At 40.1% G+C, this 26,162-nt stretch overlaps 1 pseudogene; it reads left to right on the forward strand.

Annotated features, from left to right (window-relative positions):
- LOC133237065 (butyrophilin-like protein 2) overlaps positions 1–25,294 on the forward strand; it is a 36,090-nt pseudogene extending 10,796 nt beyond the window's left edge.
- Positions 25,295–26,162: the final 868 nt, after the last annotated feature.

Consider the following 26,162-nt stretch of genomic DNA (forward strand, 5'->3'; position numbering starts at 1 on the left):
GCAGCCTTCCAGGCTGCTCCTTCCATGGGATTTTCCAGGCAAGAGTACTGGAGTGGGGTGCCATTGCCTTCTCTGAAACCTTCCTAGGTGTGTCTATATAATCTAGTTCCCAAATATATGTTTGTTCTGGTATTCCTTGTGTTGACTAAAAAAATATGCATGGCTAAAAAGTTGAGAGCTGTGTTTTATTTAGAAGACATACTAAGGACTTCAAGCCTGGGAGTAAGTGTCTCAGGTAACCCTGAAAAAACTGCTCCAAGGAGGTCAGGGGGAGCCTGGATATACAGGAGTTTTGCAACAAAGGACAGGTAGTAGGGGTCACATAGAGTCGGACACGACTGAAGTGACTTAGCATAGCATAGCATAGCATAGCAGGAACAGATAACTACATTAATAAAAGAAAACTAGACAGTTCATTAAAAAGCAGAGGCATTACTTTGCCAACAAAGGTCTACAGAGTCAAAGCTATTGGGTTTCCAGTAGTCGTATATGGATGTGAGAGTTGGACCATAAAGAAGGATGAGCACTGAAGAACTGATGCTTTTGAACTATGGTGTTGGAAAAAACTCTTGGGAGTCCCTTGGACTGCAAGGAGATCAAACTAGTCAATCTTAAAGGAAATAAATCCTGAATATTCATTGGAAGGACTGATGCTGAAGTTGAACTGGCCAATACTTTGGCCACCTGATCTGAAAGGCTGACTTTCTGAGAAAGACCCTGATGCTGGGAAAGAGAGAAGGCAGAGATGGTGAAGGCCAGGGAAGCCTGGGGTACTGCAGTCCATGGGGACGCAAAGAGTTAGACACAATTGAGCAACTGAACAACAACAACAAGACATCTCAAGGAATTAAGTGCTTTTTTGTGTGTGGGAAGAGTCTGGGTTCACTGAAATCATTCCTTTGATATGCACCTCAGCTATGTGGGGCCACTATCCTGTTTTTTCACACCCTGAGCCCCTTTAGAGTTCACCATGGGGAGTGGCTACTGTCTGATGGCTGCTATGTGTGTTCAGTCCCTTAATCATGTCTGGCTCTTTGAGACCTCATGGACTGTAGCCCGCCAGGCTCCTCTGTCTATGGGAACATACTGGCAATAATACTGGAGGGATCCTCCTCCAGGGGATCTTCCCAACCAGGGATTAAAACCCAGGTCTCCTAGAGCTCCTGCAATGGCAGGTGGATTCTTTACTACTGAGTCTCTGGGAAGTCTGATGGCTGCTAGATGACAGGTACTCTTTTCCTTCCTGACTTCTCTCAGGGCTCACCAACTCAACATTGATTGGTTGTGGCTGCAATCACTGATGACAGTGACATCCTTCGTTTGGTGATGTATGTGCCTCATGTTTCCAGGAGGGATTTACCACGTTTACCACACGTGATTGGTAAATCTGGACTCCAATCCAGTGTCCCCATATGTCAGAGATCACACAGATATACACAAAAAGCCAATGTATAATCTACATTTTGCAGTATGTTTTATTTATGTGTCATGTATAAATGTGAGAATTGGACCATAAAGAAGGCTGAGTGCCCAGAGAATTGATGTTTTGGAATTGTGGTGTTGAAGAAGACTCTTGAGAGTTCTTTGGGCTGCAAGGAGATCAAACTAGTCAACCCTAAAGGAAATCAACCCTAAATATTCATTGGAAGGACTGAGGCTGAAGCTGAAGCTCCAATACTTTGCCCACCTGATGCAAAGAGCCAACTTACTGGAAAAAAGCCTGATGCTGGGAAAGACTGAAGGCAAAAGGAGAAGAGGGTGACACAGGATGAGAGGGTTGAATAGCATCAGCAAGTCAATGGGCATGAATTTGAGCAAACTCTGGGAGATAGTGAAGGACATAAGAGCCTGGTGTGCTGCAGTCCATGGGGTCACAAAGAGTCAGACACCACTTAGTGACTGAACAATAGCATACTTTTTAATCTTTGAGCAGAGCTTTTTGCTACATGGGAGAGAAAAATAAGACATTGCTTTAAAGAAAATAGATGAATGAATAAATAGAAATATTGTAGGTTAGGTTATCCTGCTAAAAATAATTCATATTACTTAAAAACAGAAACAAGGAGACAAGTATAAAATATAAACAGAGACTTGAAAGGAAAAGCTAAAGGAAGTAACAGTTTTGGGCAAAATGTGAAATGTTTAAGCACCATGGAGACCTTATAAAGCTGCACCAGTGTGCACTGCACACCTTGATATCAATCCTATAGACTAGAAATCAGCATGTTTATTCTGCAAAGGGCAATAAAGTAAATATCTTAGGTTATGGAGGTCACACATAGTCTGTGCCATGTATTTCACTGCCCCCCGCCCCCACCCTATATCCCTTTTAAAATATGAAAAATCTTCTTGGTTGTGAACTATACAAAAGTTTACAGTGAGTCAGAACAGATCCACAGGGCTTCCCTGGTGGCTCAGTGTCGCCTGCAATGCAGGAGACACAGAAGATACAGGTTTGATCCCTGGGCCAGGAAAATCCCCTGGAAGAAGGCATGCCAACCCACTCCAGTATTCTTGTCTGGGAAATCTCACGGACAGAGGAGCATGAGGAGTTACAGTCCATTGGGTTGCAAAAACAGCTGGATATGCCTTAGCAAATGAAAAGCAACTAGTATTAAAAAATAAATGCCATTTAGTGGTGGTTTAGAGGCTTCCCTGGTAGTTCAGTCAGTAAAGAATCTGCCTGCAATGCAGGAGACATGGGTTGGATCCCTGGGCCTGGAAGATGCCCTGGAGAAGGAAATGACAACTCACTCCAGTATTCTTGCCTGGAGAATGCCTTGGACAGAGGAGCCTGGTGGGCTACAGGCCTTGGAGTTGCAAAGAGTCAGCCATGACTAGAACATCTGAGCATGCACCATGCAGAACAGGTCCACAGACTGTGATTTTCAAAACCCTTCTATAGACTTTGACATCTGGATTGCAACACAGTGACCCTTTAACATTAACATCAAGGTTTAGATTAGGTGAATTCATAAGTCTAATTTTTTTTTTTTAAAGCTGAGTGGCATTTACACCCTTATCAAACCCCAGCCTTTTCAGGAAATGAAAACCTAAATCTCTGAGATTATTACATACTTAAGCAAGTCTCAAAGTGAGGAATAAAATATTGCCAGCATATCATTAAACAAAGGCTGTCACAGTCTTCATCTACTGCAGAACAGGTTAGCTGGTCAGCCCTGAGGGAACTAAGGAAACAAAGAGTTCAGTTCATCTCATCCCCTTCTCCTCCTGTCTTCAATCTTTCCCAGCATCAGGATCTTTTCCAATGAGTCAGCTCTTGGCATCAAGTAGTCAAAGTATTGGAGTTTCAGCTCCAGCATCAGTCCTTCCAATGAATATTCAGGACTGATTTCCTTTAGGATGGACTGGTTGGATATCCTTGCAGTCCAAGAGATTCTCAAGAGTCCTCCAATACCACAATTCAAAAGCACTAATTCTTCAATGCTCAGCTTTCTTTATAGTCCAATTCTCACAACCATACATGACCACTGGAAAAACCATAGCTTTGACTAGATGGACATTGGGAAAGTAATGTCTCTGCTTTCCAATATGTTATCGAAGCCGGTCAAAGCTTTTCTTCCAAGGAGCAAGTGTCTTTTATTTTATTTATTTATTTTATTTTATTCTTTTGCAAGTGTCTTTTAATCTCATGGCTATGGTCACCATCTGCAGTGATTTTGGAGCCCCCCAAAATAAAGTTTGTCACTGTTTCCATTGTTTCCCAATCTATTTGCCATGAAGAGATGGGACCGGATGCCATGATCTTAGTTTTCTGAATATTGAGTTTTAAGCCAACTTTTTCACTCTCCTCTTTCACTTTCATCAAGAGGCTCTTTAGTCCTTCTTTGCTTTCTGCCATAAGGGTCGTGTGATTTGCATATATGAGGTTATTGATATTTCTCCTGGCAGTCTTGATTCCAGTTTGTGCTTCATCCAATCCAGCATTTCTCATGATATATTCTGCAGATAAGTTAAACAAGCAGAATGACAATATACAGCCTTGACTTACTCCTGTCACCAGGAGTACAAAGAGTACCTGCCCACCTAGCAGCCATCAGACTGTAGCCACTCGCTACAGTGAGCCCTGAGGGAACTTAGGGTGAGCTAACACAGGATACTGGCCCCAAATAGCTGAGGTGCATATCAAAGAAATGGTTTCAGTAAGCCCAGACTCTTGCTTCTTCACATACAAAAAAAAAAAAAAAGTGTTAAATTCTTTAACTTGAGATGTCTAGTTTTCTTTTATTAAGAGTAGTCTTTTGTTCCTGCTACCTGTCCTTTGTTGTAAAACTTCTAAATATCTTAGCTCCCCCCTCACTTTCTTGGAGCAGTTCTCTCAAAGTTACTTGAGATGCTGCCCCTCCAGTCTTGAAGTCCTCAGTAAATCTGTTAAAAAAATAAAACTCTCACTGTTTCCAGATGATATGATCCTCTACATCAGTTCAGTTCAGTTCAGTCGCTCAGTCGTGTCTGACTCTTGGCAACCCCATGAATCACAGCATGCCAGGCCTCCCTGTCCATCACCAACTCCTGGAGTTTACCCAAATTCATGTCCATCGAGTTGGTGATGCCATCCAGCCATCTCCTCCTCTGTCATCCCCCTCTCCTCCTGCCCCCAATCCTTCCCAGCGTTAGGGTCTTTTCCAGTGAGTCAAATCTTCGCATGAGGTGGCCAAAGTATTGGAGTTTCAGCTTCAGCATCAGTCCTTCCAATGAACACCCAGGACTGATCTCCTTTAGGATGGACTGGTTGGATCTCTTGCTATTGTTATTCTAAAATAAGCAACTGTGGGGAATTCAGCAAGTAATGTATCTTTGCTCTAACTTCACTTTACTCCTCTGCTGCTGCTGCTGCTAAGTCGCTTCAGTCGTGTCCGACTCTGTGCGACCCCATAGACGGCAGCCCACCAGGCTCCCCCATCCCTGGGTTTCTCCAGGCAAGAACACTGGAGTGGGTTGCCATTTTCTTCTCCAATGCATGAAAGTTACTCCTCTGCATATGTGTAATTACTTATCTGGAGCACTTCTGATGACCAAATGTAATTCTAAAACAAGTATCATAGAGTCTAGTATGGGGAAAGTATGTCAGTAAAAGTCAATTGTCATAATGGTGATGATGATGGTGGTGATAACAGTAATGTTACCATATCATTAAAAGGACTTTGGGAAACCATTTTGTGGGATTTTAAGTTCAGTCATGATAAATTAAAATTTCTTTTTCTACTTCATCATTTGGTAAAGAGCAATGTGACCCCTGTATATTTTACAGAACAACACCTAGAAAATAAATATAAGTTTCTTCACTCTAAAGTGGGTAATCTATTATATATAAAACAAGTGATGAGATTTTGGAAGGTTTTTGTGTTTATTTCCATTTCTTAGTGATTTTTACATTACTTCTTACTTTTCAGATCAACTTAGGAAAGAACATGGTAAACTTTAATGATTATTCATAAAACATGATCTTTCTGTTAAATGTTTCATAAGAATTTTTATGTTACTTTTTTGTTTTTTGTTTTTTTTCAGATCAACCTAGGAAAGAAGATGGTAAACTTTAATGACCCTTTATAAAATATAATCTTATTAGCTGTTTCTTAAAATTTTTTATATAATTATTTTTATTTTTTCAGATCAACTTAGGAAAGAAAATGGTAAACTTCAATGACTCTTTACAAAATATGATCTTCCTATTAGCTCTTTCATAAGAATTCTTTTTTAATTAATTTATTTTAATTGGAGGCTAATTATTCTACAATATTGTCATGATTTATATATTACTTTTTATTTTTTCAGATCAACTCAGGAGAGAAAATGGTAAACTTTAATGACAGTTTATAATATATGATCTTTTTATAGTAATTTTTCTTGCATCTTCTTTTTTTCAATCCTCCTACTTCCCATGTATAATTTTCTCTTTTGTGAATTTTATTCATTCTTATTTTATTACAAACTGCTCTTATCAGCTAACTCACTTTTCCTATTCCCTCTTCTCTTTATCTGATGTATTGTTATATTTTGATTGTCCCCATGATGCTAACAGCAACTCCTTCTCAGGACTCTGAAATGAATGAAATTCTAATGAGAATATATTTGAAAAAGCTCTCTTGGTGCTTACTATACCCTTGATCTGATTCTAAGAAAAATTCAAAACCTCTTCTATGCAGGACCCTGTTGAAAAAGTACAATAAATTCTTCCTTGCAGAGAGTGCCACTGATCTCTATTTTGTGATTGAAGACTCAGCAGGCTGGACCAGGAGTGGAGGTTTATGGGGACACAAAAGGGATAGGGATAGGGAGACATAGGGATACAGCATCTTCACTTCGCATTTAAACAGAGCTGATTTCAAATTATTGATCTGTCCATTAACCCACAGAAATTTCTTCATGCTACTGACCCCTTTGAGTCTCAGATTTTTCTTTTGTGATCAGTGGAGCACTATTTCACAATTAGTTTTCTAGTATTAATTAATTACATAAAGCACTTAGCAAATATTTGTCACTGGAAACATTGAATAAATTGTAGTTTCCATTGCACAGATGATTTATAGCATGACAGCATTGCATGTGATGATTATCATGACTAAAAGGATACCTTCATGGAGGAATTGGATAGTTTCCCTATTGAATTTTAACTGTAAACTTATTTATCTATATTAACATGTAATATGTTTTCTTATTTTCTTTCTTTTTTGAAACAAGTGTTGGAGAAAACTGAGGGTTTTTTTAAAAAACCTTAATGAGCTAATTTAAGTCATTGTATGTCATCCTTCCAAGCAAGTTTAGGTGTTTGTTTCACTGTAATATTAAAATGCTTTTTCACTCTTGTTTTTCAGGAAAATTGTAAAATAAAATTGGTAATTGTATTCTAGTAGTCAAATATTTGCAAGACTGTCCTCTGCTGGAGGACAATCTAAAACCCCTTGCTTTCCTTTATTCTTTCCCCTTAACTCCTTATTTCATGTATCTTTTTCATTCCCCTACTGCCTGTACATATTGCAGCTATCATGCTAGGAATAATTTATCTGCTTGCCTTGATTTAACACTTAAAATCATGTGATTCAACGTTTTATTCATAAAAAGCAATTTCAGAAGAGAGCAATGGCTTGACTAATAATAGTAATATTAAGATAAACCCTTGTAAAAAGCATGTCTTTTTTTCTTTGTCTTCATCTCTTTGAGAATCCCTGTCTTACGTGTACATATCCTTTCAGATGACAGGAAAGCTCAATTTAAGAATAGTAACTCAGAACTTCGTTCACTGGATAGAATTCCACAGATAATCAAATACCTAACCCTTCTTTAAACCTCCTTCCCTAAAGAGTCAGGCATAATATACCCTTGTATATGCTCACCGTAGAAGCATGAATGGAAGAGAGTCTGTAAAAATGAATTAACTCATTTTCTTTCTTAATTGATGATATCTTTTCCTTGAGATGAAAAAAAAATGTAATTTTTGATGGATATTTCTAAAGCTTTCCTTCCTTTCTCTCCATCCCTTTACTGCTCCTTTCTTTACTCTTTCCGTCTTTGTCTCACTCTTTTAGTTCTTTATCCTTTCACCTCTGTTCTTCCTGTTTCTCCCTTCCTTCCTCCTCCTCTCATTCCTTCAAGTTTGTCTATTATTCTTTCTTTCTATGTTCATTTCCTAAACTACCTACCTTTCTTTCCATCACTTCTTTATTTTCTATCTTTTTTTTTCTTTTCTTCCTTGTCTTGCTTCTAGCTTGATTTTCCTTCTAACTTTATATATTTTCCCACTCACATACACAGACCCAACCATTTTGAAGTTAAAGGCATGGTCACAGTATTGTGAAGAAGGGAAGGGATGGAGAGGTAAATAAGTCACTGAATATTTAGAGAATGCCAGTGATGAGAGAGGAAAAGCTATGAGAAGGACCAGGAAAGAGGAATAATATTATCTCATTTTGCTCACTTTCAGGCTGGCAGAAGACATCATTGTATCCTGGTAAGTACATGGCCCTGAAGAAGATGATTCTAAGATACAGAATTAAGCTCCTAAAGTCTATGCAATATTGTACTACTAACAGAAAAAAATACAGAACACAACTTCTTGTCCCTAGCAAACATAGTTTCCAGTCCTGTGGCCACTGCTGAGTTTTCCAATATGCTGGCATATTGAGTACAGCACTTTCACAACATCATCTTTTAGGATTTGAAAGAGCTCAACTGGAATTCCATCACCTCCACTAGCTTTGTTCATAGTGATGCTTTCTAAGGCCCACTTGACTTCACATTCCAGGATGTCTGGCTCTAGGTCAGTGATCACACCATCGTGATTATCTGGGTCGTGAAGATCTTTTTTAGAATACTTATCATATCTTCTCCTATGTTCTTCAGAAAAATAAAACAGAAAGTTTAAGGTCAATATCATGAATGTAATACCAAGAAACAAAATTTATTTATTATAAAATTCATACATAAGGTACTCAATGCAAATACAAACACACACACACACAGAGTACATGACAGCTCATTTTATTGGAAGCATTCTCCTGAAGGAGAATGGGAATTAAAAATGAATATCAGCAATATGTGAACCATGAACTTCCTGATGTTCAAGCTGGGCATGGCAACCCACTCAGTATTCTTGCCTGGAGAATCTCTCTTCCCATGGACAGAGGAGCCTGGTGGGCTACAGTCCATAGAGTCTCAAAGTCAGACAGGAATGAAGCAACTGAACACACACCCATGTTGCATTTTGTATCCTATTTTCCCATTAACCTGTGATTTCTCTTCTTGATATAAGCTAGGCAGGCATTCCTTTTGTGTCAACCAAATGTTAGTGTTGGTATGTTTCAAAGATTTCAAGCTTCTGAAGTATGAGTGTTCTCCAATAAATACTGTCTTTTGATGTACACTTTCACTATCATTTCGTGTTTAAATGCCTTCTTTTCATGCTCCAACAGGAAAGACTTGCTTCACTTAGGAATAAGCTAAAATTGAAATTTTAATAACAGCAGTTCATGTATTCATTTGTTGAAAAACATATGGATAAATCATCCAGGATACAAATTCTGCATTTCTTTTCTTTTTTTTTTTTTAACAACACTGGTTCAAGATGTTAAACAATGTTCATGGCTTCTTAATGCATTTTAGGTGTTAAACAATAATCAGTTTAACCCCACCTATAATTAATAGCCAAAGAATTGGTAGATCTAGCAAACTGAATTTTAACACTAGTATTGTCAACAGAGAATATTTCAAAATGGTAAACTTTAGAACTACGTTTTAAATAATTTTCCTCAATTAAGACAATACTTCTATTTTTATCCCTATTGTCTTTAAGGAAAATACTATAATTTTTAAAAAATGAGCTCTCATCTATAGACCACTGTATGTGTCTGTATGTGTGTTTGTGTGTGTTTGTATGTGCACTGCTAGTTATAATTCTAAATATGTATTTTTCATGAATTTTATTTCTTGATCTTCCATTTGCATGATATTGACCTTAAACTTTCCATTTTATTTTTCTGAAGAACTCCAGAAAAGCAATGATAAGTACTCCAAAAACATTGCTATAGTCCACTTTTACATAAATAATTTCTTGAGGCCTAACCACTCCCAATCACTTAATCCATATGTTTCTTTGTCTTGCCCTTCTCTTAAATGTCTGTCTTATGTCTTCAAATTTTAGTTACTTCCTAAATGTTCTCTGTGGAGCATTTACCTCCTCAGAGAAAGTTTTCTCCATTTAGTATCCCTTCAAAAGCCCATTTCAATTCCTCCTTTTCCCGTTCCACATAATTTCTTTCCCATATATATATTAGTTTTCTCTGTTTTTCAGACACTTGTTATATGCTTACTAAAAAGTTGATGAGATGAAGACTATTAAGTTGAAAGCACAGTATTCCATCCTGTTTATCTCCTAGGACACATCCCTAGTTAAGCACTTCATCATATTACATTTTCAAGGCATACATTTAGGCATTTATTCTCCCTGTTTATACTCTCTCACCAGTCTCTTTCTGAGCCTCATTGAAGGTTAATATGCATTTTCACAGCTTTCTTTGAAAGCTTCCTGGTTTGGACAGCTTTTTCCTAGAGTACTTTTGCCAGTTTTCTCTCTGCTTTCCATAAAGAGTCTAAAGGAACATAAACTTACCAACTGATTTGTAGCAAGTGTGGGTCCTTCTTAGTCTGCCTCAGTGAGTGATGGTACTTTGGCATGGACTTTGCAGGTTTTCTTAGCTTTTACTTGTTGGAACAACATGTTTCTGAGAAGGAGTTAAGAAGTCAAGATGGTAATTTCCTTCCAGCTGAGGGGACGTGACTGATCCTTTTCAAGCAGCAAACTACTACTGTTCCATGCTGTCTTCTAACCCTCAGGCTCATTTTCCGAAAATATTTGACCACTCTTTCAGGTATTGTGGTTTTGTGGCTGGGCTTGTATCACATTTCCTGGAGATATTTTCTATGAAAGGGGATTCCTTGGTGGTTCAGAGATAAAGAATCCACCTGCAATGGAGGAGACACAGGACACAGGTTCCAATCCCTGGGTTGGGAAGATCCCCTGGAGAAGGAAATGGCAACCCACTCCAGTACTTTTGTCTGGAAAATCCCATGGGCAGGCTACAGTCCATGGGGTCACAAAAGAGTTGGATACAACAACAAACAACAACAGTGTATCACTTTAGAACGTAAACAGTCATAATACAGAAAACACAATCTCCTGGACCATTTGGTTCATCATCTCCATTTCAGATGAGTGTTGATTTTTCCTCCTGCTCTATAAAATCGTATTGGTATTAGTTTTGGGGGGAGGGGAAAAGCAATAACTTATTGCCCTTGTGCAAGTTCTTATATTTGGTGTGAAGTTTTTCTTTCCATAAGATTCTTAACACAGCTGATAGACTAAAATCTTAGATACCTTTCACCCTGAGTGTTTCTTTTCCCAAAACTAAATCTAGCATTTTAATCTTGGTAGTTTTAAAATATTTTAACTGTGTGGAAGTATTTTTATGTTGTTGGTTACATTGGGCATGTTGAGTTTGCCCATCTCTACCAATTAGGCTTTTTCTTTTACTCATTTCTATGTGTCTTCAAGATGATACAGAAAGATGATACTGAAAGGTTATTCAAGATCATTTCCTTGGTCATCTTCTTCTGTATCACCGTTTCCACTGTTATTTTCTTTACTTTCCAAGGCATCCCCTTGCCCCTGTGTTCTCCTGGTGATAGAGTCCTGCTTATGATGCCTTCTTGCTCTTTCCTTTACATCCAGGAGACTGTAGAGATGAAGGACTTTGCAGGACAGACTGAAAGGGGAGCGGTGAGAAAAAGTAACTGAATGCTCTCTAATTCTGCATGCTCAGAATAGATGGACCTAAGGAGACTTTTTGTAATCAAAGCATCATTGTCTGTTTAGCCCCAAAGATCTTTTCATTTCAATCAGAAATCTACCTTCAGTGCCCCAAATAGCATAAAGTACAACAGTGTAAGTAAGAGGTTGGAAATGATGGATAAAAGCAGAGAAAGGGAGCCAAGCCCATTTCATCATTTGATTGTGGAAGATGTTGATGTTGCTTCCCTGTTATGTCTCCATAACCACTGGAAACCACAGAAGCGCTTGTGTATTACAGCCACACTTAGGTACAGTTGTATTTTCTCTTGTGTTTATCCAGGGAGCTTCCTGGATACAGCCTGTCTGGTGTGTTTGCCTCCTTCTTCTTTATGCTTCTCAGCATGAAGCAATCAGGTAGGATGCTCTTCTTCCCTTTATCATATATTCCAGTGTCTCAAAGATACAGTCTGGGTGACAACTTCCAAATTCAAAAGAGCTAGTATAACATTAAGAGTGGGGATCCAGGGGTCAAAGCTCTTGTGTTCCACAAAGACCTCTTTCTCTTCCAGCTGTGTTATGTTTGGAAAGTTACTTGAATACCTTCTGCCTTAGTTTTCTCATCCTTAAGATAAGAATAACAACCTGATGCCGGGAGCTGATGAGAGGCACTCCACTCATGGCAAAGGTCATAGGAAGGAGGCTCGGCATATGCAAAGGTGGGATCGAGCCTCAGGAGTCCCGCTGGATATTCTCGAGCATCTACCCCCCAAAAACCAGAATCTGCCTACTTTATTGCTTTGTGCTTTCACCTCTGACTTTACTGGGGGTTGTCCCCCACCACCATCTCACTCTCTCTGACAAAGAGTTAACTTACAGCTCCAATTAATAAAGTTCCTGGGCATTAGGAGTGTTTAAATCCAAACCCCTCAGATAGCTCTCTAACTCGCCTGACAAGTTTACCTGGACTCCTACAGCTATGCATACGATTGTTTACAGTCTCCCAGCCTCGAGAGGCATGGGAAGCTTAAGATATTCAAATAGCTTAGAGCCTCTCAGAGAGTTAGAAACTGTCAGAATAAAACTAGTAAAAGATTTCATTGATGAGACAATGCTTGCTGCCAAGTTTCCACATCCCCTGTATTGTATCCTTGAATGTGTATTGATTAATATAGTTGGTATGTAGAAAAAATAAGTAGTGGCCTTGGTGTTAGCAACTTTAGACCCTTAAGGTAATAAATTATTTCCTTTGTTGTAAACCCACTGCACCTCTGCCCTATAGGAATGCAACTTTATCTAACACTTTTCGAGGACGGTGCCCAACCTTAAAATAATTACTCTCAGAGAAAATAAGTCTTACGGTTGACAAACCTTTGTCAAGAGTCATAAAATGTTAATAGGCCTTCTGGCCAGAAGATGATGTAAATCACCTAAACCATTTGTATATGATAAATTTGCAGGAAAGAAACCCTGGTTTTTGATAAGGATCAAAGACTGCTGACTTTGCATGATTTCACATCCCCTATTATCCTCTATGTGTAACTTAGGGTATAAAAGCCCCGGTTGAAAATAAAGCTACGGGCCTTGCTCACCAAAGCTTGGTCTCCCCATGTCATTCTTTCTTTTCACATTCCGGCTGAAGATTCCATCTGGAGCACCGAGGTCCTCCACGACCATTTATTTGCCTGGACTTCTAAGACCCACTTGAGAAGGTGTCTAAGGTGGGGCACCTTTCGCTATTTGAGAGGGCGCCTGCGGCCTCCGTGGTCAGAGCTAACCTGGTGTCACAGGTTATATTGATTTTCCGCATAAACCAAGCTACTCAGCCTCTTTTCTCCACTGAATTTTCCTACTGAGCTATCCTCATTCTATCACTCTTTATATCTTTGGCAAATATTTAAATAGTCATCGACGCTATCTCCCCTTCGAATACCCTGGATCAGCCGGGGCTGGACCTCGGCAACCTAACTGTATTTCATAGGCTCACATGGGCTTTAAGATTAAATGAGGCTGTACATGAAAAACACTTGAATCAGCACCTGGAACACGGTGAGTCATTCATTCTCCTGCTTCTATTCAGGATAACTCTTGCAGGGCAAGAAAGGGGGCTGCTTCTTACCGTAAATTAAACAGTGTAAAAATACATGGAAATAAACTTGAAGGAGAGTTTCAAGAAATGGGCTTGGAAATCTCAGTAGCTGAATTTTCTGGGTTGAAGTATTGTAACTTGAAAAGAGATTGTGAAAAGTCAAAGTCAGTGGGTAGCATCAGAACCCCCAGTAAAATGCAGGATGACAAGGTAGAAAAAAAGCATGGCACAGGACATCGGAATCACTTTTCACTTTCATGATTGGAGAAGGAAATGGCAACCCACTCCAGTGTTCTTGTCTGGAGAATCCCAGGGACAGAGGAGCCTGTTGGGCTGCTGTCTATGGGGTTGCACAGAGTCGGACACGACTGACGTGACTTAGCAGCAGCAGCAGACAGAGGCTTCCAGGAGCTATATGATGTAGTGAGGCTACCTTCCTCTCTAGTGATGCACTTTCCTAAGCTGTAAAATTCACCCAGATGGCACAACTTGCATTCTAGTGTTATGTTCAGATTTCATCAACACAGAATACCAGCAGATATCCACCTATGTTCCACAGTGAGCACCATTGACTTGATGCTGAACAACAACTCAACAAGATGAAGTTCCTTCTTAGGAGTTTTGGATCTGCACAGAGAAAGTGCAACTGGCCCTGGAATTTTTTAGGATGAGAAAAAAACATAATACACATGACATGAAATTAGGAAGCATAGGAACATAGAGAATTATGAAACATCTCTTCAATTTGTAGATAACAAGTCAAACATGACTTAAAATTTTATCGAACTCTTTATACTAATCATTGCCTTTAATTTGCCAAAAATATCCTTGCAAAAGCTATATTTTACATAGCCCTAGTAATTGGAATCTTGCCTGTTTCAGAGAAAAACAAAACAAAACAAATCCAGTTCATTACTTAGGACAAGACAAGAACAATTCTGAAAAGCCGAAAAATCTATTGAATAAATCTATTACCTAAAATTTAGGAAAAGTGATTACAATGTCAGTCACTAAAGTGAAATTGTTATTGTTCAGTCGCTAAGTTGTGTCTGACTCTTTTCATCCTCCTGAGCTGCAACATGCCAGGCTTCCCTGTCCTCCACTATCTCCCTGAGTTTGCTCAAACTCATGTCCATTGAGTGAGTGATACCATCCAACTGTCTCATCCTCTGTGAAATTACTAACTATAAAATAAATCACTGTAAAATATAAAATAAGCCACTAACTAATAAAGTTTTCAATTAGAAAATCAGTTTACACTTTAACTTATTTGAGAATAAAAGGAATGTAGAGGTGGTAGTTGTTAATCTTAAAGATGAAGAAATTGAGATTGCAAATCAATTTCTCGAGAATAATGGGTTTCTCTCCAAATCACACAGCTGGTAAGTGATTGATTCAGCACTCATACTCAGGTTTTTGAACTACATGCTATTTTCAGTACACAAGATTGTCTCTGTAACCACCAAACATACATAACATAATGCTGGATTTCTTTAAAACATTGTAAATAAAACCTTCCCTCATCCAGGTGCCTCTGTTTTGATAGAGTAGACATCCCAAAGCAATCGTATTGCTCCTCCAGGTGGCATCTCCCGATTCCTCTGTGTCACTCTTTTGTAGATGACTTTAGAGTGATGGGTTCTGTCCATCCTATCCTGGACATGGTTGGGGAAGATGCCCTCCTCACCTGTCAGCTCCTTCCCAAGAGGACGGCAATGCACATGGAGGTGAGGTGGTACTGCTCGGAGCCCAGAACTCCTGTGTTTTTGTATCGGGATGGAGATGAGGTAATGGAGATACAGATGGAGGAGTACAGAGGCTGGGTAGAGTGGATAGAAGATGGCATCAATGAGGGAAGCGTGGCTCTAAAGATTCACAGCCTCTGGCCATCCGATCATGGGCAGTACTGGTGCCGTGTCAAAGATGACAACTACCTTGCAGAAACAAGCCTGCTACTCCAAGTAGCCAGTGAGTATCTGGGGAAAGACACAGGCTCTCAGAAGAGGAAGTATATTAACTTGCATTAAGCTCATTTCCAGTTGAACAATTCTCTTTTAGTCATGGAGGCAATTGCTGATGTCCAGTCTTCTGATTCATTTGGAGGCAAGTGGTTCTGTAGGCATTATGCTTTTATGGAGATCATGGATACTAGTGTTCAGTGAAATTGGGGCTCACAGACGATTTGGAGACATACCCATTGTGAGTGGCAAGGATCTGCATGATGCTTTTGTGTTAGCAAAGTAGGAAGGGGTTGGAAGAAATAAATTGCACTGTAAGAAAGGATCGCTCTGTGGAAAAACAAATATCTGAAAGTAATTGATCATATGGTTCCCTGGCAGGAGTAACTACTTCATGTGCTAAAGAGAAAATTGCTGTTGTCATTTAGTCACTAAGTTGTGTGTGACTCTTTTGTGACCTCGTGGACTGTAGCTTGCTAGGTTCCTCTGCCCATGGGATTTCCCAGACAAGAATACTGGAGCGGGTTGCCATTTCCTTCTCCAGGGGATCTTCCCAGCCTAGGCATTGAACCCACATCTCCTGTATTGGCAGGCAGATTTACCTTTACCACTGAGCCGCCAGGGAAGCCCAGAAGAAAAAATTAGGCAAATCCATTTACCTTATCAGGAAAATTGTTCTAAGTAGAATTTAACCTCTTTAGCTGATGCTGCTCTCTTCTTTGCTCCCCTACGAGGTTGATCTCCAACACCTTCTTTTTCTCAACACCTATGTGTGATTATTACTGTTATTAAGTTCAAGTTGACTCAAGATGGATGAAAAGAATCCACAAACTTCTGAGATATGGAGTTGGGAGGGCCCGTACCAAGGCATTTCACTTTCAGGGACATCTGAAAAGAAACCATGCATTTCTAAGGCTCTGGGTGAAGAAAATCGGTCTCCGTTCTCAGCAAGTGGTAGAGACAAAATTGTCATCTATGGAAAATAGAATCCCCTTTGTTTGGGTTTGAGAGTTGTGTTGAATAGAGAAAGAACTTCATGATTATACAAAACTCGGATTCTCAAAAACATTTCCCATGGAATGGAATACTTAGATACAGAAAGTCCTCATGAGACTTCCCATTTTGCATACCCCAGGTTATCTGTTTTCTTCCCCAAGTCACAACCACCAACAAAAGGAATGGGAAGAATATTCTCTCTGGAGAAAAGATCTCACTTTACAGTAAATATTCTATTTAAATTGGAGTCAAGATATCATCCAACATGTCCAAGTGCCTGACACAATAATATTATGAAAAAGGCCAAGTCTGTGGCACAAGGGAGTTCATGAATAAATTGTAACAAATCTTAGTTTGCAGTGCTAGAGACAGAAGCAAAATGTCATTATGTAACTCTTATTTTCCTGTCTGAGTCTGAATGAAAATACTGCTCATATGCTAGAATTTAAAGATCCAGACTAAGGTATAAAGTGTATGTGAGTTCCAGTTTGAAGGCGAGAGGACTTTGGGCCACCTTTTGCTTCCCAGAGCCTTGAAGTTCTGCTCTCTCCCTATGAGCAAGGTCACTGGACTCCCAGCTCTGTGATTTGTGCCTCCATGGGCTCAGGGACTCAGGGCTGTGTCTTTCTACCACAGGTCTGGGGTCTGACCCTTACATTCACATGGACGGATCTGTGGAAAGTGGACTCCAGCTTGTGTGCACTGCAAAGGGCTGGTTCCCGGAACCTCAGTTTTCCTGGCAAGACATCAAGGGAGAAAAGTCCTGACTTTCTCTGATTATAACTTCCAAGATGAAGATGGCTTGTTCTATGTAGAAAGCACTCTTGTGGTCAGGGATGCCTCTACAGAGGCTGTGTCCTGCTTCATCCACAACCCCTCACTCGCCGAGAAGAAGGGCTCAGACGTCTCCATCCCAGGTCAGTGCTCTACATCTAGGATCAAGATGCTCCCATTAGTAGGAAAGGTTGAAGGGACTGTTCTGTAGCACCTACTATTTTTTAATCAAGAAGAATATCTAATATTTAGTAATATGCATTGTGTGTGTGTGTGTGTGTGTGTTAGTTGCTCAGTCATGTCTGACTCTTTACAACCCCATGGACTGTAGCCCTCCAAGCTCCTCTGTCCATGGAATTCTCCAGACAAGAATACTGGAGTGGGTTGCCATTTTCCTTCTTCAGGAGATCTTCCTGACCCCGAGTCCCCTGCATTGCAGGTGGATTCTTTACCATCTGAGCCATGAGAGAAGCACCAATATGCATTAAAAACTATAAAACATTTATGGCTGGAGATATACATACACTATATAGCTATATTGTTAATGGCATTCCATTTATTTTTGGATTCTGCCTTTGCTTCTTTATTACTTTTCTTTTCTCACAAGTATGTGTTACATTGTGAAGGAAATACAACTATTCATTCAACTGAAATGTTTTCTCGTGCTGTATTTTTGCCAGTTACATCTAGGAACTTATCATCTGAAGATAATCAGAGATGGAGACAACTATTTACACAGTAATGCATCTTTATTATAGCCTCATTTATAAATAGCAGCAAAAATAGCAGCCAGAAATCTGATACAACAGTGGAGCATTAAGTGTCTTATGTTACTATACATTATAGCATTGATGAAAAACAGTATTTAAAAGATTATTGGCTTTAAATAACTTAAAATTGCACTAAGACTTTTGGGACACCCTCTACATTTAGATATAAAGATGTAAGTACATAGCTATTTACATAAATGGTTATAGGGAAAAAGTTAAATGTTATATGTTGCTGTTAAAAGGAGTCTATGTATATGTATTATAATTGCAAAGCATATATTAATATACCTCTCAGTTTGTGATTATGGGTGATAATTGTCTTTGTCCACATATTATAAAGGTATAAAAATACACTTTTCATATATATGGAATGGAGAGGGAGTATCTAGGGGAAGGCACAAGACAGCTAGTGTGAGTTTCTAGTGTGAATAAGCAGTGCCATTGTGATAACTGGCCTCACCCACCAGCTGCACCCTCTCACCCTGCTATGATTTCTGCACCTGCTCTTTGTCCCAAGGGGCCTGCATTTATTAAAAAGAATATTATTGTTTCAATAAAATAGTTAAATATGTTAAATATAAGCAGAAACAAGCAGAATCATGGGGTGGTAGAATTGAGAACATTTTTGTTATGCAGAGAAAGGGAAAAATAGCTGGACCACCAGGCGAAAAAAAAATGTCATTATTTTTCTACATTTTATTTCTTTCTTATGAATCAACTGTTTCGAGAAAATGTAGACCTTGCATTTTTGGGGAGGGGGAGGGAATATTCTCTCTACTTTCTTTTAGAACAAATTCCTTGATATGTTATTCTCATTCTTTTTCCAGAAAAACTCCAAACAGAGCTGGGTAAACAGAGATGGTTGGTGTGCATGAGTGTACATGAGCCTCTGCCCTCCCTCCACCCCTGAGGAAGGCGATGCTCCCTGGACAAAGCACACACAGCGAAGGCGACACCTCGTGACCCAGATGAGAACCTGGGGCGTGATCCTCCCAAGTCTCACCTTAGTACTGGAGGGGCCAGCAAAGCGCAGTCTCCCGAGGCACCTTCACACTGCGTAACCTGCCACCTTCCGTGTCCGTGGGGACCCCCGTGAGCCCCAGACGGATGCCTAAAACGGGTGCAGACGGAAGCTCTGCCCCACTGGGCGGGAGGAGGGGGAGTGTGTAGGGGACGGCACGGGACCGCTGGTGTGAGTTTCTGGCGTGAGTAAGCAGTGCTGTCGTGATACTGGAGGTCCTCACCCCTCCACGCCTGCACCCTCTCGCCCTGCTATGGTTTCTGCACCTGCTCTTCACCCCTGGGGGCCTGACCTCATCACTGTTGGGAGGAAGCTGTGACTTTCCTGGATGCAGCCTGGGACCCTGTGCTCCAGGTGGTCATTTTCCTCTTTTTCTTTACTTACTAGTTGGACTGCAAGTATTATTTTATGGTCCCTAAGATAAGTGGTTTAAACAATAACCAACGGATTTTTAAGCCTCTTTCAGTTTCTCCTTTGATGTCTTGTATCTTCCCCCCGTTTCCTCCTTTCTGTGACCTCTTCTCTGAACCCATAAAGACATCTGCTACCTACCTGCTACCTACCATTTTCTCCTTCCATCGATACTCTGCTCTCCTTTAAGTCATCAGCTATAGGAATATGTGTGAAGGTGTGTGTGAGTGCCTGTGTGCACGTTACATTAGTTTAAGCACACTTCTCAGCCCATACAGGAGTTTTCAAGGAAAATTAAGGTGGAGAGCACACCCTCGTCTCTGCCAGAGTCTGGTGTGATACTTTGGACCCCTTTGGGCCATAAAGATAAAGAGAAGGGCCTTGGAACAGTCAAAGGTAACTCTGTAGACTGAGGAGATAAGATAACTCTGTAGACTGTGCCCTGATAAGCCTTACCCTCCAACTGAAATCCCTTCCCTCCTGGGGCGGACAGAAAGCTTGACTGGCAGAGCTTGTCAGTTACAGCTCAGAAAACCCAGCCAGTGTTGGGCAGGCTGGCCTACATGTCTGTCCCTTAGGAAGATCCTCTCATTTCTCTGAGTTATTTGAATCAAAATGACATGCTCCTTGGAGACCCAGCACACAAAGTGCAGTCTGATGTCCTGTTGTTTCTAAGTGGTGCATGCCTTCTGGGACCAAAGGTAAATAAGATGAAAAGACCAGAACTTCCCTTGGCTCTGCCCTCAGGAGCCTTGAGGATGAGCTGGTAATAGAGAGGAGACCAGGGAGTTCAAAGCTGCCACTGTGTTGTTAGAGCTTGTGACTTAGAGCTCAGAGGCTGCTGGCAAACCAAGATTTCTATAGAAGTCCTGAAACTGAAATCCTAGCTCCTACTCTGGCAAATGTTATTCGTTATAAAAATAATAACAAATTTTTTGAAATGATAATCACATGCCCAGCATGAGTTTTGGGAATTATTTTTCTTTTCTTCCAATAATTTAAAAGGTGAATAGATTTATCATCATTTTACAGTTGGGAAATAATCAATTTTAGCTCTTAATTATCAATCTCTGGTAGGGCAATCTAGTTTGAGACTTGATATGTACCACAGCTCATGGATAGGAGAAAAGAAAAAAAAAACCTCATATAGATAACAGAGAGGAGGAAATAGTCTGCTTTATTACCCTAAGACACATGGATGGAGAAATAGCAGCAAACTCTTAGCTCTTTTTTCTCCTGACTCCTACATTTGTGTTTAGATTTTAACAGGTACATATAAAGTAGAAATAATATGTTTTAGGTAAAATTGCAAAACAAAGCAAACAACATGCTGGAAATAACTGGGAGACAAATTTTATCAAGAATAGAACAGAATAATCTGAAAATTAGAATTATGTTTCTAGAGAAGTACCTAGAAGATTACCTATGAAATACATAATGAGGACATTTTGCTTTTTATCATTTATTCCTCAAGCAAACAAGTGACACTTTTATGCCTGGATTTCTATTATAAATTATCTTTTTGTTGTTTAGTTGCTAAGTAGTGTCCAACTCTTTGAAGCCCCATGGACTGTGGCCCACCAGGCTCCTCTGTCCATGGGATTTTTCAGGCAAGAATACTGGGCAAGATTCTAGGCAAAAATAACATTATAAGATCATTATAACATTTTCCAAAATCACCCAAGAACACTGACTAGTGTGTGTTTAGAGGCTCACATATGTGGGACCTTGGGGCACTGAAATATGATGACTGGATCTGACTTATAAGGTATTATAAAACAAGCTAGAGGTGTTTCTTCATACTTCATTACTAAAAAGCCACCTCATTTTCATTTCGTTGCCATTATCAAGGTCTATAATGGGATTGGCTCCAATAACCTCAGATCTTGAATCTCTTGCCTCACTCACACTGCATTGCTATCATTGTAATCCTTTATATATGGATTACTTTTTTTGAAAGTGAAAGTTGCTCAGTCACATCCGACTCTTTGTAACCTCATGGACTATACAGTCCATGGAATTCTCTAGGCCAGAATACTGGAGTGGGTAGCCATTCTCTTCTTCAGTGGATCTTCCCAACCCAGGGATCAAACCCAGGTCTTGCAAATTGCAGGTGAATTCTTTACCAGCTGAGCCACAAGGGATGTCCAAGAATACTGGAGTGGGTAGCCTATTCCTTCTCCAGGGGATCTTCCTAACCCAGGAATTGAACTGGGGTCTCCTCCACTGCAGGAGGATTCTTTACCAACTGAGCTATCAGGGAAGGCTTAACTCCAGGCAAACCTTTTTATTTTGATAGTGACATATATGTCTTGTAGTATAAGAAACTGAGACATACACAGATTAAGAAGTAGTTTAAGGTCATGCAAATTTGAAATGATAAAATGTTAATTTGATTTTAATTGCAAAATTATTTTCTTATGGGTCTATACACTGAATGAGATTATAGGAAAGGGCTGCAGGTGTGGGTTTAATTAGTGATAATCTTCAGATGGAACCATGGGATGGTTCTACCTTGCACAGGCAACCTCTATCCTGATTCCACCAAATCTCCACCTCTGTAAAGAATAACTTTGAATCTCAGGCCCCTCCTGAGATGCCCCGGGTCCTAAACACTACTTGAGATGTTCTTGTGCATGACACTCTTTGCTCCAGTTTGAATCTTGCATTGTGTTTTGTCTGCTGTATTTAACAGCTTCCTTAAAAGTGATTGGACCTTCCCAGCCCATCCTTGTTAGAGTGGGAGAAGACATACAGTTAACCTGCTCCCTGGCCCCAAAGACTGATGCACAGAGCATGGAGGTGCAGTGGGTCCGATCCCACTGTCATCCTGGGGGACATGACTGTCATCCTGTTATGCTGTTTACGTCTATACAGATGGGGCCCGTGTGGCTGGAGAGCAGATGGCAGAGTATCGGGGGAGGACTGCGCTGCTGAGTGATGCTATCAGTGAGGGGAGGCTGACCCTGCAGATAAATGATGCCAGGACTTCAGATGATGGGAAGTACTGGTGCCTTTTTGAAAAAGATGGGGTCTACCAAGAGGCCGATTTGGATCTGAAGATCATAGGTAAGGATTCTAGACAGATGTTCTGAATTCAATGTCTGTTCCTACTGCTTTTAACTTGCTGGATCCTGGAAAATTTCTCTAGCACCTGAAATTTTCTTAATGTCCATTCACTCATCAAATGTACAGTAAATTCTCCCACATGCTGGAGCTATCATAGATACATAACGTCCACAAACTCAAATGGACCAGACCTAATTCTTTGTGTGTAGAATTTGTATCCTTCCCAGGATCTCCATAAAGTGGCCATACCTCTAGTGAAATGCGAGATTCTTACTCCGTAACGACACAGGACTCATTATTTCAGTGTGTTACTAAAATATTGGGAAAGATGTAGTTATTAGGAAATAAGGTAATTTGAAGGTTAAACTGTTGGGTTGGCCAGAAGTTCACTCAAGTTTTTCCATCATGTCTTAACAGAAAAACAGAAAAAATAAACATTTTGGCCAACCCAACAAATCTACCATATAGGAAAAAAATAAAAATGTCGACAGTATTGGCAGGGACGGAGGAGGGACAAGATCACCCCTTGCATCATGATTTCCCTCTGTCTATGTTTGTGGGTGAAAACTGATTTTTCTAAGGTTGGCAACTGCCATTGAGGACATTGCCTAACTCACAGATAATCTGTTTCTCCCACGGGTGGTGTATACAAATTAATAAATATGTTTAGAAAACTTCCATGGGAGCACAAGTTAACAAGTTTAATGAACTTCATAATTTTCTGCCATTGGAAACATGTATTTATAAGATTTTGTTCTTTGAGAATATTCTCTTATCCATTTTTCTGGCCATGTTGATTCATGACCTTATCAGAGTTAATTTTTGGGGTATAGAAGAATAAAAATTGGATTCGAAATTTATTGCATCCTTTAATCTTTCCCAGAATGATTTTAGGAATACAAAACATAAAAATATGCAAACAAAAGGAAACAAAGGCTCCAGCTAGTCTCATTCCTAAGTGGCGTATAAACTTTGCTTACCCCTGTAAGCTTCGCTTTCTGCTCCAAGCCTCTGAACCCCTCTCTCCCCTTGCAGTGAAATCACTGACTATGTAACCACTTGCAGAGGCTCTCAGTTGCCTTCCTTGATCTTTATTCCCAGGTCTGGGTTCTTCCCCTCAAATCTCCATGGAGGGACCAAAGGATGGAAAAGTAAAGCTAAAGTGCACTTCAGAAGGCTGATTCCCACAGCCCCAAGTGCAATGGAGGGACATGGAAGGAAACACAATACCATCATTTTCCCAGGACCTGACTCAAGGCAGACAGGGGCTATTTCAAGTGGAGTCATTTCTACTGATCACAAACAGCTCTGTTGTAAATGTGACCTGCTCCATCAGCAGCCCCCTTCTCGGCGAGGAGAAAAAAACAACTTTTTATGCTTCAGGTTAGTGATTCCATGTGCTCCTCTCAGCTTTGTGAATTAAATATGAAGACCAACCGAGACTTACTCATTTTACTGCTTTTCTGTTTTTTTTTTTTTTTCCTTTTCTGATGAAGTCTATTGCTATCTCTTGCAAAGCTGGTCTTCAAGACGTCTATAGATTCTACTCTTTTGAGCTTCTCCCTGAAATCCCCCTCTAAAGCCATAAGGTTATATGGTTATATCATCAGCTACTAAATTTCAAGAATTGACTCTATCATCACTGTATCTTTTCAATGCAAAAACATTGACATCCCTTCCCCCTGCCCCTCATGACAGGTTTTCTTCCAGATTAGAAATTAATTTTCCATAGCACCATTTTCATGGCTGCAGATTCGGTGAATTTATCTTTTTGCCACTCTTGCTGTTCCAGTGTTTGTGGTGATGATAGAGTTGGAAAAGAGAAAGGGGAGAAATGTGTGTGTTTCTGAGAGGGGCTAATGGGAAAGCTAGCATGAACCTCTAGTCTCTCCTCAGCTTGTGCAGAGCAGGGAGCAACTGACCAACTTTCTTCTGGACAGGGCCAATTCTCATCCTTCTCTGCAGCCTAGGAGCCGCTCAGATGAGAACAATCCTGAAATTCTCCCAGTTTCAGGATTTAATGTGGTTCTGGGGCTTCCATTTCAGAGTCCAGGATGATTTATTCATGGAACATACTGCTGATTTGGGGATTGCTTCTTCTTCTTCTTGTTGGAGTTGTAGGCTTGATCTGGAGGAAAAGCTGCAGAAAAGGTGAGTTAAGAGAACAGAAACAGCATGGAACAGGCTTTGCGGTGGGAACCTTTTCAGCAGACACTGAAGCAGAAAGGCATCCAGTGGATATTCAGTAATTAATGAAACATGAGAGTCCACAGGTTACACGTGTGTAATTGAGGATCAGTGTTGAATGAGATCAATTTACAGTAATAACAGAAGCAAAAGGAATAAAAGATAATAATTTAATCTCCCAGTGCACATTCCCAGGTGATCTAGTGGAGGAAGAGGAAGAAAAAAAATGGCATAGACATCCTTGCTCTGAAGCTGAGACTTAACTGGATTCTGTCAGCATGAACTGATTTCACTGAGATCATTAAAATACGGTGATTTACTTATCAGTTTTCCTTGCTCTGAAGGAAGGGCTTCTCATATACTGGTGATTTTGTGAGCCCTAGAAAGTTCTTCCACTTTAAATTTCTTAAGTCGTCGTACATTTTTCCCCGGTTTGGATGTTAATATCATGAAATTAATATTTTAAAATATTCCTATGTTGGTTATTATCAGAATGGATTTTCTTTCCTTGCAGTGAATGAGACATTGGATTCAAAAACAGCTCACCCAGAACGAATCCTTTCTGAGGGAAACAAGCTTGTGGCCTATAGACAGTCATGCAGCCAGATGTCCCGCAACAATTTGACGGCCTCCTTCGCAAGCTGGGATGGGAGGGGCTCGTCTCAGGAGGGTGGTACTGAGAGGCGGAGGTTAGGGATAGGACAGGATAGGCCTTGAGTGTTGCCAAGGACAGCGTCCTGAAGAAGTTGTGTCTATTATCTGAGAATGAGTTGGGATAAGGGGTTGCTATGGAAATGAGTACTGGGCCATTTCCTCTCCTCTAGGCCTCCACTGCCTGAAGATGTCTCTAGGGCGTTAGAATCTCCCTTGACTACACCTCTGGAGGCCTCTCCTTTGATAACTTGAACAAGTGCCCTATTTATGGTGCGTGAGTGCTCAGTTGTAAATTTTAGCACTGTGCCACCTGGGAAGCCTTATCTATACTTTCCCCCAATATTCTTATCTGAAATTCTGCACCCGCTTCTTTCTTTGGTCTCCTAGTGTAGGTTCTTCTGAATCTTTCCTGCACCCAAAGGAGTCTCAGCAGCACCTCCAAGGAGAACAATTACCGTGGATTCTGGAAACCAGGGTTATATTCTAAGTCCCAGTTCTTTTCTCTTTTCACCAACTACTAGAAGGGGACTGGCCCACTCACTCACTTACCTAATCAAGAGGATTTAACCTTACTCTGGTGTCATATCTGACCTGGAGACTTATCCTTTCTGTGAGCTGTCATATCCCAAGCTCTCTAATATCCTGCTGGCTGATCACAATCTGATATCTGACAACAAAAGACCTTTAGAAAATCCAATGGAAAATGCAACTTAGCCTAGAGGAGGAAGCGCAGGGAACAATCAAGTATTTGATTTGTGTCTCTAGAAGGGTAACAATTATCCCAATGGGACTGAGAAAACAAAAAATACAGTTAAAATAAAGAAGAGAAAATACAGCTAAATGTAAGGAGGAAAACCTGATCACTAAGATATAATCTTGAAAATCCCATAAAGTGTGTAATTTCTGCATCAAACTTTCTCAGAAAGTTAAT

This window comes from Bos javanicus, chromosome 23, assembly GCF_032452875.1.
Source record: "Bos javanicus breed banteng chromosome 23, ARS-OSU_banteng_1.0, whole genome shotgun sequence".
Taxonomy (NCBI): Eukaryota; Metazoa; Chordata; class Mammalia; order Artiodactyla; family Bovidae; genus Bos; species Bos javanicus.